This window comes from Schistocerca americana, chromosome 8, assembly GCF_021461395.2.
Source record: "Schistocerca americana isolate TAMUIC-IGC-003095 chromosome 8, iqSchAmer2.1, whole genome shotgun sequence".
Lineage (NCBI taxonomy): Eukaryota > Metazoa > Arthropoda > Insecta > Orthoptera > Acrididae > Schistocerca > Schistocerca americana.
Window position 1 is genome coordinate 433026216 of NC_060126.1, and position 15885 is coordinate 433042100.

Here is a 15885-nt window from a genome sequence, read left to right on the forward strand (position 1 = left end):
CCAGTTCCATCCACAAAAAGACAAGTCCGCAGTTTTCTAGGTCTCGTAAATTTTTACCGTCGTTTTCTGAACATGCAAATTCTTGTTACACCAAAACTTTGTTCTCTCACTGGAAAAAATACTATTTGGAACTGGGACGAACAAGCACAGTTGGAATTCAATTCTTTGAAAGAATCGCTACTTAACGCGCCAATACTAGCTCATCCAGATCTGTCACAAGATTTCTGCCTTAGCACGGATTCTTCTAAAGTCGGTCTTGGTGCCCATTTATTTCAAGAAGCCACAGAAAATGACACTATTGTTCAGAAAACCATTGCTTTTGCTAGCAGAGTGCTAGCCAAATCTGAAAAAAATTATTCCGTTACTGAATTAGAAGCTTTAGCTATCGTTTGGGCATTTAACAAATTCCGTTTCTTTCTTTCTGGTAAGCACGTAAAAGTATACAGTGATCATCGTGCATTACAATTTCTTATGTCTTCAAAATTAAATCATGACAGGTTAAAACGTTGGGCATTGTTTCTGCAAGAATTCCGCTTCACAATAGTCTACATTCCCGGCAAGGAGAACATTGTTGCGGACGCACTGTCACGCGCACCGGCTGGGCTTGAGAAAAGTAGCAAAGAAGGCAACCTCGAGAAAAATTTCAGTATTCTTTACATTCAGAAAGTCGCCTTTGAAAACTTCATCACCACATCTTTAAAAGACATTGCTCATGAACAAGATAAAGATCCGATTTGGAGAGACATCAAAAGTAAATGGCATGAAAAGACACACACTCAGATTCGGCATTATTACCTGGTTAGAAACAACATACTCTTCAAACGCTGCACTGTTGATGACAAGCTATGGGTACTTTGCATTCCAGACGATTTTGTTAATAAGCTCATTTGGTACATTCATTTCAGCTACGCACATTCTGGCCCACGAAAATGTTATCATATTCTTCGAACGACTTGTTATTTTAACAATATGGAAAAGAGAATTCGAAGAGTCTTGTCTATTTGTAAACTTTGTCAAAAGGCGAAACCATCTACTATCTCACATCGTGCTCCGCTGTTTCCTATCATTCCTTCTAAATTAAAAGAATTTGCTGCTGTTGATCTCTTGGGACCGCTTGTCAGAACATCTAATGGATTTTCGTACGTTCTAGTCGCTGTTGAACTTACTTCAAAATTTGTTTCTTTCACACCGTTACGTAAAGCCACTGGACGGTCTGTATCCAACGCCTTTGTTAAAAATTTCTTACGTGAAGTTGGACACGTTTGTAAAGTCATTTCAGATAACGGACCGCAATTCAGATCTGCTGTTTGGTCACGCATGCTTCGCAACCATAAAATCAAACCTGTTTTTATTTCATTGTACTCACCACATTGTAACCCATCTGAACGTATTATGAAAGAAATCAATAAGCTTTGCAGACTTTATTGTCACAGAAAGCATCAGCATTGGGACAGATATTTACACTTATTTCAAAATGTGCTGAATGAAATGCCTCATGATTCCACTGCTTTACCACCTACTCTTGTACTAAAGAATGAAGAACCACCGAACAGAATCAGAGAGCTTGTACCTTTCCCAAATACACGTAAACTTCGACACAAAGACATAATTGATTTGGCTCTTAAAAATATAAAATCTGCAGCAGACAAAAGGAGAAAACTACACGGTAAAGCAAATGCAAAGAAATTGTATATTGGTCAGAAGGTTCTCATTAAAGCTCATTCATTGTCACATAAGAAGTAACATTTGAGTCACAAATTCTTTCTAGTTTACAATGGACCTTACAGAATCCGACGTATACCACATGATAATTGCGTTGAAGTTGAAACTCTGCGTACTAGGAAGAGTAAAGGCTTACACCACATTTCACATGTAAAACCGTTTATTGAAAGATAATCTGCTTTTTAACTTTGTCTTTGCCATAAAACTTTTCACTTCACATTTCTAGTATGCTTTGTCAGATTTAGAATCTGTTAACATGTAACAATGTTTGAAGTGAAATATCCAGTCAAGAACCAAGAGAACTTATTTAAACAGAAATTACGAATGCATTGTTATAGTGAACAGACGACACAGTGGTTAGTTTAAGTGACAACTACACGGTGTTATCACGACGCTACTAATGAGTGACAATTTACAATGTTGCTTTTGCGGTGTATCTGTTTTATATCTGCACAGTTTTTCTGAATTCTTCTGGAAATCAAAACATGCTTTATTAGTAACTTTTGTGGTATAGCTACAAGGAGATAGCCTTTTCCATGGCACAACAATACGTTACAGCACAGTACTTTCATCATCACAACAATAAGCGTAATAACTAAGATATCTCTACGCAAAGCATTTCACTTTTGTTTATCATGAGGTAAGTACATTGACTTCTGCAGAACTTAGCTTTCAGAGGACGATAACTACGACACTTCCACAGAGATTATGTTGCAAAAAGACGCACATTTAGCGCTACAGGACACGTATTTGAGTGATTGATTTTGTACTTAAAATATTTATTTTTAAAGATATTTGGAGTACAATGATACAAAGGTTTTCCGTGATACATTTCATTCCATTGCTGTAATCGGTAACACCTGAGGGTATAATTACATTAATCCTCAGGGGGGTACACGCTTACTTTGAGTACCATGTGTGTGGCAACCACAAGGAACCCTAGCTAATATGGTATTTGCTTACACAACTTTACACATCGGTACCATATTTCTCTAACACATAATTACACAGCTATCTGATCATTTAACTGAGAGAGACAAACTTTTTTTTTACTACATCAGTGACAGATGTTTACGTAATTATACCATTGGATAACTTCACACTTACGAAATTGTATTTTGTCTGTACTTAGTGAACTGTTCATATTTTTTTGGCACCATTGTGATACTATGAGAGCTTTGAATGATATATTTGGTATGGGATCATGATTTTTAAAGTACGTTTGAGGCAGATGACACTTTTGACATGAGCAGAGAATTTTTTTTAGGTTTTGAAATTATTGCAGAAAGCTACGACGTTTTTGAGATTTGACTGAGGTGTTACGATATTTTTACGACCACGATGTGTATTATGCTGTTGAGGTATGTTTATGATCAATAAGCTGATGCAATTATGATGAAATATTGAAGTGTCGTCGCAAGATTGACGTGTCAACGAATATATATATGTGTAATAAGGTAAGGAGTAATGAGTAGTGGGACTTTGACTTGTGAAAAAGGATGTTGGAAACCAAGAATCGTACTTTAAGAGTTATGAAATGTGTGTATATGCATGAATGTATCACAATGCTGGCGAAAATTTTTTGAACACTGTTATATTTACAGGATTTTTTTTCTACACATTTGTTACGCAAATTTTCGACCTGTGAAATGTTTATATGAGACTGTCACTGTAGCGGAAACTGCTGTCGTAAATATGTCGGTCAGAAAGGTAAGTGACCGTGTCGTAATGCTTTGCGAGCGGCCAGGTGTGCCAGTTGCCTGGAGGAAAAGCCATTATTGCGAGCCCTCTTCAGCGGCACAGGTAGAAAAAAATAAAAAATAAAAAAAGACGCCATTAACCTCGCTTCTGACATTCCTTTGTAGAAAGCATCGCAAAAACGACACGGTCGAACTTGAAAACATACGATTACACTGGATGCCTAATGAAATGACGAGAAATATTTTTATGTCTATACACCTGATTATGACTACTGTCTCTCTAGTTGAGAGATTTTTCTACTAACTTATGAAATGCCACATGGCTATTGAACGATGTTCTTATGCTTTACTGTGTACATAGTTGCTTATTTCATTTGATATCTAGTTTCTAGCTGCACTGCTGCATTGGTTCAAATAAAATTTTATAGATGTACTAATATAAATATTTTCTGTCTACAGATCCAGTAAATAATAGTTTTGTGATATATTTCAAAAAAATGAGGGAGCACAAAAAGATATTTCCCTTCACAGGAACTGCATACATAATTTTCTTTACAATATTTGGTAATTTATTTCATAGAGTAAGTTATTGTGATGCATCACCTTAGTGTTAAGATGTGACATAGGTATTAGACATGGCCATTTTTACTGTAATATCTTTTCTGCTTGAGCTTTGTCATGTATAGATATAAGTTTTATATTTTTTTATATTTTTTATATTTGCTGCTGCTGTTTGCCAAGCATAGTGCTACTGAATTTTAAATTGTGTTACTCTGTTAAGCTAATTTTACTACTGACTTATTTTTTTGTTGCTTCACATTGGCTCATATTAGTTGTAATGTTGCATTGCTTGGTAATTTAGATTTACTGTAGCTTGCTTTGCAATTTTCCAATTTTTTGGTCATTGCTGTTTGTGTTACTTATTTTGTGCTGCTGCATTGCCTCGTCCCTTAGTTTAGCATCTGAGCTCAGTAGATTTAAGTTAGCTTAAGAGGGGGTAGCCTCTAAGAGAATGAGTTGCGATGAATTGGAAGAAATGCATTGAGAAAACAGGTTTAGGTAGGATTTTCTTGGAAATAAATGTTGAGGTAAGAAATGTGTGAACATATAAATACAGAAAGCATGCTTAGATAGAATTTTTTTGGTGGAAACAAAGGATGAAATAAGAGGAAAGATATATGAAGTTTTGGGTTGGACTGCAGTACCAAATGTTACACTGAAAACGAACCCTGTCCTTTCCTATTGGTGTTATCCCACTATGTGTTTGTGTACCCTTGTGTATTTGTTTTCTTCCTGTCTCTGTGTAGTTTCATAGAATTTTTTCTTCTTTTAATATTAAGCTACATTCACTATGATGAGGAATACTGTTATCCTCGAATATAATTGGCATTAATAATACGTTATTTACTTTGTAAAGATGTTAGACATTATTAATTCTGTTCTGTTCAATGCTCATGTGTGAAGTTGATGTTTCAGAAGTTATTGTGATCCTTTATGTATGTACTCATGTCATAATTCCACTGATGTATATGTTTATTTCTATTCTTTTGTAAAGCCTGTGTTACTACAAATGTTATCTGTATTGTTATGTTCTTTAATGATGTATTTTGTACCTTTGTAATTGTATTTTCATGTTGTAAATTTATAATTGTACAGACACCAGTTCTTCAAATTAAGTTACATTTCACTGCACACGTTTCTGTTGGTCATAGTATATGGACAATATGTGAGAAGTAGGGACTGTTAGTGTTTGCACGTGTGTTAATAACTCAGCAATGCTGCACGTGTGTTAATAACTCAGCAAGGGACTGGATCACAGCATTGCTGGTTCTAAGGACAATTTCAAAAACTTTGTGAGTGCACAAGTGGTGGTTTATGGACTTGCTATATTATCCGCAAGACTCTTCAATGGTGATTGTGCACCTGCACAGTCACAACAGATGGCTGCTGGCTATCTCTACAAGGACTACAGTGGGTCTACATCTTTGATGATCCATCAATACCATTATTTCTACAAGGACTACAGTGGGTCTGCACCTCTGGTGGCCCACCAATACCACAATCTCTACCAGGACTACAGTGGGTCTGCTCTGTGATGACCTACCTACCAATATTCTTCAAAACTTCGAATGACCCTGCTGTGGGTTTGCTCCATTGTGGCCCATTACCTGTCAGCATGTCAAGAGTCAGCACTGTCTTTCCGTTGGAAGGACAACACTACTTCTTCAAGACTGCATGGAAATCCACTACTTCCGTGTGCAATTTATTTTACTAATGAGACTGTGAAAAAAACCCTGTAATTACTGTTATAATGAATGATCAGGACTATCTTTATGGACTGTGAGAAAATTTTAGCTTTTGACCAACATTGTATCAATAAGTGTGTGCATTTGATTTCTTTGTTATTGTAATTATGAAAAATTTTATCAAATCATTATTGGCCACTGCCCAAAAAAATTTTGTAAAATTTTTTGTGGGGAGCATGGGGGCTATGTAAGTAGGCTGTTTAGGTTTTTTTATTGGTAACGCCACCTCTGTATTAAAAACCGTTGGCTGTGCTGTGTGCAGTCTGTGGCTGCTTTGCATTGTTGTAATACTCGCCATTGTAGTGTTAGGCAGCTGGCTGCGAACAGCGCGTAGCGTTGCGCAGTTGGAGGTGAGCCGCCAGCAGTGGTGGATGTGGGGAGAGAGATGGCGAAGATTTGTAATTTGTCATGAACTGCTATATTTATATATGATGATATCAAGGTAAATACATTGTTTGTTCTCTATTAATATCTTTCATTTGCTAACTATCCCTATCAGTAGTTAGCGCCTTCCATAGTTTGAATCTTTTATTTAGCTGGCAGTAGTGGCGCTTGCTGTATTGCAGTATTGGGAGAAACTAAGATTATTGTGAGGTAAGTGATTTAGTGATTTGTGAAAGATATAGTTTAATGTTAGTCAGGGCCATTCTTTTGTAGGGATTTTTGAAAGTCAGATTGCGTTGCGCTAAAAATATTGTGTGTCAGTTTAAGCACAGTCATGTATAATTGTTGAAAGGGGACGTTTCAAGCATTGTACCATTTGGTCTCCGGATCACGTTCAAATTTCGTCGAATGGTTTTGAACGTTCCTAGGATTCCGACGAGAGCAAAAATTGCGGTCGCATTGCACTCTGAAGAGGTGCGATCGCGTTCAGTGGGGATACAGATGATGATGATGATGATTTTGATGACGATGATGTTTGGTTTGTGGGGCAATCAACTGCGCTGTCATCAGCGCCCGTAGAAAGTCCAATTTTTACAGTCCAATAGAGCATCTGTCACGAATGATGATGATGCTGATGATGATGAAACGGGGATTCAGCACCACAGTATCCTTAGAGAAAGGCTGAAACGTCCGAAGGTGTCAGCAGTGTCAAAGGTTGCCGAGAACGTTTTCCTGCTCCTCTTCCCAATGCGAATTGGGGTTTCGATCGCGAAATCTGTGGGAATCTACGCCCCGAGGGAGAGGGTGGTTTCATTGATGCCCTTTGTCAGCCCCTGAGGCCTCTTTGTGTCGATTCTAAGCGTCTGTGTGTCTAGAATGTTTTCCTCGGCCACTCGTACGAAAATCACGTTATGTTAGCGGTGAGTGTCGCGATTCTCCCCGTCGTTGCAAGAAAGTCAAAAGAAGGGGTGAAATGTTGGTAAGAGGGGCTATGACGACCATGCCATTGTGTCACGCGGCCACGGTGGCGTCGGGGACAATTGTAGCGAGGTTTGGTGCCATTGTGACATCGTTAAACAACCTTACTGCTCGCACGGACTTCTGAGCTGTGGCCTCTTCTCCGCCTGTGTCGCCACCCTGCTGCTTGAAGCGTCCCGCAGCCCGGTGGTGACGTCACAGGGCGCCACGCTTTTGTACCATTACAGAGGAAGGCTGTGCGCACTTCAGCGCCAAATTTCAAACTTAAGTGCAGCAGTGAGAGGCAATTACAGGGTTTCAAGTAAGTGAACCCGATGCGCAGTGTACGTAAGAGTCGTAGCTGAGTGCTGCATTAACTGACCCATCCATGGTCGAGAAACAAGCGTTACACGTGATTAACGTACAGAAAGATATTATTAATTAAGTGCCAAGTAGAAAACGTTCTAACGACTAATAAACAACCAAAATAGGTTAAGGAGATACCTTAAAAAACTGTTAAATGTTATTCCTAAATAACAGAGCAGACAGTCATATTGGTACAATGAATTGTAGAAAAAAATGTCTATCTATATCCGTATCCCACTCCAGCTACTGTCGGGTCTGGGTGTTGACGAGTCCTCTCCATTTGGCTCGGTCCTCCCACCACTTTTCTTCCTCCACTTGCTGCCAGGTCACACCTCTCCTTTCTACAGATATTCTCACTCCCATTATTCACTGTGCTCTTGGGCGCCCTCTAGGTCTTTTCCCATCCATCTTTAGTGCTTCCATAATTTTGGGGAGTCTCTGCCCATGCATTCTCTTAACGTTCCCATACCATCTTAATCGCTTTTTTTCAGTTTCTTCTCTCATACATTCTTGTTTAAGGTCCTTTCTAATCTCTACATTTCTTACTCTGTCCATTCTTGTTTTTCCCTTAACTGCTCTGAGAAATTTCATTTCCCCTGTTTGCAGTCTGCTCCAGTCACTTTCTGTCATTGTCCATGTTTCTCCACCATAGGTGCCAATAGGGAAGTAATAATTCTTATACATAAGGAGTTTTGCTTTTTCTGAAACTTCCTTATCCCAAATCAGGTGTTGTATTGTTTGGTAGAAATTGCCTCCCTTCTGTAACCTCCTATTAATTTCGTTAGTTATTCTTCCATCTCTAGATATTTCATTCCCTAAATAAGTGAAACTTTCTACCACTTTGAGGGGTTCTCCATTCAAGGTATTATTTCCGTTGATCCCTTTCTCTCTTCCAACTACCATTACTTCACTCTTATCTTTATTTATTTTTAATCCATACCTTTTCATTATTTCCTTCCGCTCATGAAGTTGTAACTGAACATCTACCTCTTTATCATACCATATTACCATATCATCTCAAAAATCATCTTTTTGTCTTTTTCTTTTACTATATCTTTAACTGCTCTGTTCATTCCCTCCATCACAACATTAAAAAGTGCAAGAGATAGAATACTTCCTTGCTTAAGTCCTTGTCTTATTTCGAAGTATTCAGAGTTCCCCGATGGTGTTCTAATTTTACACTTGTGTCCTCTGTACATCGTGTTTGTTACGTTAATGTATCCATCTTCTGTAGCTATCTTCTTCATTTCTTCCCAGAGTCTTTCCCTGTTAACCGAGTCATATGCCTTTTCTATGTCTATAAAAACCATTATCACCCTTTTGTTATACTGCCAACTTTTTCCATCAGTTGACGGATAGAAAATATCAGGTCGATCCTGTTTCTTCCTTTCCTAAGCCCATGCTGTTCTTCACTCAGCTCCTTTTCTATCTTTTCACTTATTCGATTTAGCAAAATTCTTTCAAAAATCTTGGCTGTATGACTCATAAGGGTTATTCCTCTGTAGTTTTTACAAAGTCTTTTATTGCCTTTTTTTGAATATGGGAACAATGTCCCTCTTCTCCAATCGTCAGGTATTGTACTATTTCCCCACACACTTGACAGTACATGGAAATAATAATCTGTTGCTTTTGTTTCCAAATAGAGAAGCAGATCATTATATATCTGGTTAGAAATATCCTTTGCACAAGACAATATGAAGCCCCCTTAAATTTTCCGAGCTTTGCATTGCATTTGTTGGGAACAGATGTTCAGTCAGTTTTTCTGTCAAGGAACCCTTGAGTGTGAGGTCGCAAAGGGCAAATGTTGTTTACGGAATTCGACGCCCCACATATTGTCTACCATACAGCCACTATATTGAATGCTAATGGTAACAGGGGGTGGGAATGGAGGTATCCATTGGTGAGCACAGCATGAGGTTATGGAGCGTAGCTGAACTGCTTAGTCGATGAGTAACTCACAACAGTGCTACAGTGCTAGCGGCGTTGATACGAAGCAGAATAATGGTAACAATAAACAAGGCAAGGATTGCATTATATCTACGTTGCATTGCATCAACAATTCGTTAGAAAGGAACCCAACGAATTTCGCACAGCGAGAAAGAAGTGGCAGACGAAACATTAACGTTTCTGCAAGATGAGTCAGTGGAATGTGTGGTGTCGTGTACGCTCGAATGTGCGGACAATGTACATGAGGAGTACTGTGATGTCGCTATGTGCAAAACAAGTGAATGATATATTGAAGTAGCTGTAGAATCACGTAGTTCATCTTTGTCGAACAGAAAACCACAAACCCCGTCGCCAGTGAAACGTAGTAAAGGACAATCGTTGTCCAAAGAGCGCGTACTAGACATAACTGAGCATAGTAACAAAATAATTATGAACACATTCCGAATATGTCCGGAGTAACATAAACGTGTCTTGCCTAAGAAAAATTACGGATGCTCAAGGAAGGACAAAGTGCACTTGTAAAACACAAAGTTTCACGGCCGTAAATATCACCATTAATAAAATGTTCCGCAATGAAGCCCAATCCATCAGACCACAGCGTAATAGCTCGGAACATTTTATTCATGGCAAGGCGCACCTGTTACACAAACTGGTGTTTGCGCTTTTCAAGGCTGCTCGATACAATTTACAGGATATGCATGAAGTGACCTACTACGTTAACCACATCAAACTGCAGGCGACATAGATTAAAGTGATTTTGTACCGAGCGAGGTGGCGCAGTGGTTAGCACACTGGACTCGCATTCGGGAGGACGACGGTTCAATCCCGTCTCCGGCCATCCTGATTTAGGTTTTCCGTGATTTCCCTAAATCGTTTCAGGCAAATGCCGGGATGGTTCCTTTGAAAGGGCACGGCCGATTTCCTTCCCCATCCTTCCCTAACCCGAGCTTGCGCTCCGTCTCTAATGACCTCGTTGTCGACGGGACGTTAAACACCACTAACCTAACCTAACCTAAAGTGATTTCTAGGGATGCAGTGGATGATTGCATAACTTCAAACAATGCTACTGAATTGGAAGGCGTAAGATAACGAAATTTCAAACAAAGCGTCGACTTGACGATGCACAGAAAACTGCGGAATTACACCGAAAATTTGTAGATGAGATAAACAAACTTATCTCACTGTTCAGTAAGGAATTTGTTTTCAATCCAGACCAATCGCTATTTGAAGAGAAAATGCATCTGAACTCTGAAAGTTAGAAGTACGAAGAGGGTAGTATCAAGATGGAAATGGAAATGAGCGTTTGGTGTCATTGGCCGGGAGGCCCCTTACGGAACAGGTTCGGCCGCCTTGGTGCAGGTCTTATTACATTCGACGCCACATTGGGTGACCTGCGCGCCGGATGGGGATGAAATGATGATGAATACAACATAACATCCAGACCCTGAGGGGAGAAAATTCGCGACCCAGGCGAGAATCGAACCCGGACTCCTTAGGACGTCAGTCCGTCACGCTGACGTTCAGCTATCGGAGCGAACATCAGTGCCTTAACGAAGTGTTTTTCAACCTTTTTGAATGCGCGACCCCTCTCCAACTAAAAATAATCTGGCGACCCCCACAACCATAATAAAAGTATGTAAGCGATATCAAAGGCAACGTATTAAATTTTCTTTCTATTGATACTATACTGATTGACAAATCAAGTACAAAGTGCTTTCACAAAACCTTGTCACTTCCGTGTGACATTTATACCATAGCAGATGATCGTCATGAAACATACGTTACTAGCCAAGCTGCAAGTGCTTTCTCCTGCTGAAAAACGCGGCCTTAAGGGGCTCCGGAACGCCCTATACTTGCAATATTAAAATAACGCTTATAAATTACATCTTTCCTCACAAAGTATTTGAGGTAGGAAGTTGAACTTTTTACAGATTATTTATTGGAATATGGGCTACAACTTAACACAGGGATTTTACAAAATTTTAGTTCAGTTATTAAAGATGATTTTTTTTCAATTGTAATGAAAATTCACAACATTCCATTCGTATGTCGACTGTTAATCTGGATGGTAAATTGGCTGGAAAGTTATTTATTCTGCCGCGAGAACTTGGAGGTGCTCTGCCCCTTACGATTCTGTCTCGTGTGTGTTATCTTGCAAGGGCAGTAAGGAATATTTACGTCACAGCAAGGAAGAGTGGAAAAATTGGCGAAGAGAACTACAACTATGGTACGAGCATTGCTTTAGGCCAATAACTGGTCAGAATAACTTGCTTTTGCTTGATTCCTGGTCTGCGTATACAAATCATACTCCTTTAGAGCAACCCATCTCTCCTGAAAAGTGTGTGACGTTGCAATTCACACCATCTGGAACCACTGGTCACATTCGGCCTCCAGATGTCTTTAAAACATATTCTCGCACTATCTGCAGCTACAACATAAAGGACAGCCCATTTCATGATAAGCTCCACGACAGACTGATTCTCATTCAGTTGAATTCCATCACATTCCATCAGTTCTTATCACCTCCTTACAACAATATGATTATATACGGAATGAGATTTTCACTCTGCAGCGGAGTGTGCGCTGATATGAAACTTCCTGGCAGATTAAAACTGTGTGCCTGACCGAGACTCGAACTCGGGACCTTTGCCTTTCACGGGCAAGTGCTCTACCAACTGAGCTACCGAAGCACGGCTCACGCACGGTACTCACAGCTTTACTTCTGCCAGTACCTCGTCTCCTACCTTCCAAACTTTACAGAAGTTCTCCTGCGAACCATGCAGAACTAGCACTCCTGAAAGAAAGGATATTACGGAGATATGGCTTAGCCACAGCCTGGGGGATGTTTCCAGAATGAGATTTTCACTCTGCAGCGGAGTGTGCGCTGATATGAAACTTCCTGGCAGATTAAAACTGTGCCCCCGACCGAGACTCGAACTCGGGACCTTTGCCTTTCGCGGGCAAGTGCTCTACCAACTGAGCTACCGAAGCACGACTCACGGCCGGTATTCACAGCTTTACTTCTGCCAGTACCTCGTCTCCTACCTTCCAAACTTTACAGAAGTTCTCCTGCGAACCATGCAGAACTAGCACTCCTGAAAGAAAGGATATAGGGGAGACATGGCTTAGCCACAGCCACAGCCACAGCGAAAGGCAAAGGTCCCGAGTTCGAGTCTCGGTCGGGCACACAGTTTTAATCTGCCAGGAAGTTTCATATCAGCGCACACTCCGCTGCAGAGTGAAAATCTCATTCTGGAAACATCCCCCAGGCTGTGGCTAAGCCATGTCTCCGTAATATCCTTTCTTTCAGGAGTGCTAGTTCTGCATGGTTCGCAGTAGAACTTCTGTAAAGTTTGGAAGGTAGGAGACGAGGTACTGGCAGAAGTTAAGCTGTGAGTATCGGGCGTGAGCCGTGCTTCGGTAGCTCAGTTGGTAGAGCACTTGCCCGCGAAAGGCAAAGGTCCCGAGTTCGAGTCTCGGTCGGGCACACAGTTTTAATCTGATTATATACGCATTCTTTAAGAGTGGATACCTAGCTGAACGTTTTGCAGGGTTTGTAACTTCAAAGGAGATCGCTTTCGATCTGAATGGTGCGAACCTTTGTGATCAGTGCGGCGCGCCATTTTTCATTCGGTGTTCATGGCGCAAGTTAATGGTTTGTTTTAAACATTTCCGGAATGTCGACGATGTCCATTTTGTGAACTGTAATACATACTTCCCGGACACTCGTTTTCTTTCGCCCTTCTGATGCACTTGGTGATTCATTAGCAGCTAATATTTTTACTGTCATAACTGTTAACAAAACACTTTCAAATGAGCCTTACTATAGAATGAATTTGCGACCTCACACTCAAAGGGTTCCTTGTGAGAGACGAAGGCATATATATATATATATATATATATATATATATATATATATATATATATATATATATATATATATATATATATACTTACGCGCTGCCACGGCGTCATGTGCCGATGTGTTCAGAGAGAGAGAGTAACGGATCCTTCATATTCACAAGTGGAATAATAAGACAAATAGAATACTGCTTTTATTATGCAAAGGTCTATACGATTCTTGCAAGTAATATCGGTTTGACTAAGATCATCCCCAACATTCTCTCTTTCCCTTGCGCTCATATTTCTTTCCTTCACATAATTCCCTAAGATACCCAAGTTGCAAAGACTGTACTCGAAATGATTACATCGCTCCAGTGATGTGACAATGTCCTTCTTGATGCTTGTCAAACTACCACGAAATCTTTCACTTGCTAAGCGTGTCGAACTCTGGTAATATAATACTGAGCTGTGCACATTTGAAATAAGTCAGCTCCTTAATTAAGCGACCTAATTTGTTAATAATCATGCCAGTGTGACGAAATGTAGCCAACAGAAGAAATGGCAGAATTTTATTCATTTAGCAGACGCCATTCATAGTCACTATTATCTTCTGTTACTGAATATTGGAGTAATAAAATTAACAGATATTTTCGTGCTTAATATTTTATTGCTGCAATTTGTTTTACCCTACAGACCAGTTTACCCACAGTGTGTTACAGTGAGTCACTTCTGCATACAGTATCAACTTGGTACTACATGGTAAACAATCAGTTCATAATTCAGAAAACCATGCAGCTTTTTATGTATTTATTGAACTAAATATAATATGAATAATAAAAAATGTAGTACAGTTCTACTGAATTAATTAATTAAAATGAACATAATTCGTGATTTTCGTGCGTGGTTTTGTCCCGATAAAGAAACTAAAACTTACAATAACATTTACTAACGATACAAGCCCACTTCAAGTTTTTCCAGTCTGCAACAGTATACGTATTTAACATTATAAAACTGCTTGATAACTGAGTACCTAGGTGCAACAAGAGCGTTAGTGGAAAAATGCCAAATTGAGATAAATGACCTCAAAGTTATGAAAGTGTAGGAATCATTTAATAGAACACTAATGCACTGGGACAGATTTATTATCAAGAATATGAATATGTCTAATGTTTTGGCATAACATCTAGTCATATTTAATGACATAAATATAAATATTGACATTTATAGAAAGTCAATTAACGCTGTTACTGCATAGAATATTTACTGTTCACCATCTTTGTTTTACAAATGTTCTAGCTCTATTATTTTTATGGTTACTGCACAGTCTTTAGTCCTCAGATTCTGATTCACATGTAACATGTTATTTGGGGCATCATTAATCACACATTCCGTCTTTAGGACACATGTAAGCCTCTCAGCTAAGTGGTTTCAAAAATGTACACAATGATAAGATACCTCTTTTTTTAGCAAGATTTACTCCTGGTTTTGGCTAATTTCTCAAATTAAGGTCAGTCCATTAGAACTACTGGCAGCCTTGGGAGAGCCAGGTCTAACGAAAATCTACCATTTAGTGAGCAAAATGTATGAGACAGGCGAAATAACCTGAGGCTTCAGGAAGAATATAATAATTCCAATCCCAAAGAGAGCAGGTGTTGACAGATCTGAAAATTACCGAACTATCAGTTTAATAAGCCAAGACTGCAAAATACTAACACGAATTCTTTACAGACGAATGGAAAAACCTGTAGAAGCCGACCCCGGGGAAGATCAGTTTGGATTCCGTAGAAATGTTGGAATATGTGAGGCAATACTGACCCTGCGACTTATCTTAGAAAATAGGTTACGGAAAGGCAAACCTACGTTTCTAGCATTTGTAGACTTAGAGAAAGCTTTTGACAATGTTGACTGGAATACTCTCTTTCAAATTCTGAAGGTGGTAGGGGTAAAAATATAGGGAGCGAAAGGCTATTTACAATTTGTACAGAAACCAGATGGCAGTTATAAGAGTCGAGGGACATGAAAGGGAAGCAGTGGTTGGGAAGGGAGTGAGACAGGGTTGTAGCCTCTCCCCGATGTTATTCAATCTGTATATTGAGCAAGCACTAAAGGAAACAAAAGGAAAATTCGGAGTAGGTATTAAAATCCATGGAGAAGAAATAAAAACGTTGAGGTTCACCGATGACATTGTAATTCTGTCAGCAAAGGACCTGGAAGAGCAGTTGAACGGAATGGACAGTGTTTTCAGAGGAGGATATAAGATAGACATCAACAAAAGCAAAACTAGGGTAATGGAATGTAGTCGGATTAATTCGGGTGATGTTGAGGGAATTAGATTAGAAAATGAGACACTTAAAGTAGTAAATGAGGTTTGCTATTTAGGGAGCAAAGTAACTGATGATGGTCGAAGTAGAGAGGATATAAAATGTAGACTGGCAATGGCAAGGAAATCGTTTCTGAAGAAGAGAAATTTGATAACATCGAGTATAGATTTAAGCGTCAGGAAGTCGTTTCTGAAAGTATTTGTATGGAGTGTAGCCATGTATGAAAGTGGAATGTGGACGATAAATAGTTTAGACAATAAGAGAATAGAAGGTTTCGAAATGTGGTGCTACAGAATAATGCTGAAGATTAGATGGGTAGATCACATACCTAATGAGGAG

The 15885-nt window shown here is 39.3% G+C and overlaps 1 non-coding gene across 1 annotated transcript; it reads right to left on the bottom strand.

The window, feature by feature from the left end:
• Positions 1-12298: 12298 nt before the first annotated feature.
• Positions 12299-12373, bottom strand: Trnas-cga. Its single transcript has one exon. It is a non-coding gene; the product is annotated as a tRNA-Ser (tRNA).
• Between the last annotated feature and the right edge of the window lie 3512 nt (positions 12374-15885).